Below are 1,014 nucleotides of genomic sequence, written 5' to 3'. Positions count from 1 at the left end.
ATGAGCTCTACCAAAGAGATCCCATCACATCCTACACTGATGAGCTCTACCAAAGAGATCCCATCACATCCTACACTGATGAGCTCTACCAAAGAGATCCCATCACATCCTACACTGATGAGCTCTACCAAAGAGATCCCATCACATCCTACACTGATGAGCTCTGCCAAAGAGATCCCATCACATCCTACACTGATGAGCTCTACCAAAGACATCCCATCACATCCTACACTGATGAGCTCTACCAAAGAGATCCCATCACATCCTACACTGATGAGCTCTACCAAAGAGACCCCATCACATCCTACACTGATGAGCTCTACCAAAGAGATCCCATCACATCCTACACTGATGAGCTCTACCAAAGAGACCCCATCACATCCTACACTGATGAGCTCTACCAAAGAGATCCCATCACATCCTACACTGATGAGCTCTACCAAAGAGATCCCATCACATCCTACACTGATGAGCTCTACCAAAGAGATCCCATCACATCCTACACTGATGAGCTCTACCAAAGAGATCCCATCACATCCCACACTGATGAGCTCTACCAAAGAGATCCCATCACATCCCACACTGATGAGCTCTACCAAAGAGATCCCATCATATCCTACACTGATGAGCTCTACCAAAGAGACCCCATCACATCCTACACTGATGAGCTCTACCAAAGAGATCCCATCACATCCTACACTGATGAGCTCTACCAAAGAGATCCCATCACATCCTACACTGATGAGCTCTACCAAAGAGATCCCATCACATCCTACACTGATGAGCTCTACCAAAGAGACCCCATCACATCCTACACTGAGGAGCTCTACCAAAGAGATCCCATCACATCCTACACTGATGAGCTCTACCAAAGAGATCCCATCACATCCTACACTGATGAGCTCTACCAAAGAGATCCCATCACATCCTACACTGATGAGCTCTACCAAAGACATCCCATCACATCCTACACTGATGAGCTCTACCAAAGAGATCCCATCACATCCTACACTG

The sequence above is a fragment of the Protomyctophum bolini genome (genome assembly GCF_963924005.1).
Source record: "Protomyctophum bolini genome assembly, chromosome: 24".
Lineage (NCBI taxonomy): Eukaryota > Metazoa > Chordata > Actinopteri > Myctophiformes > Myctophidae > Protomyctophum > Protomyctophum bolini.
This window is presented reverse-complemented; position numbering follows the sequence as displayed.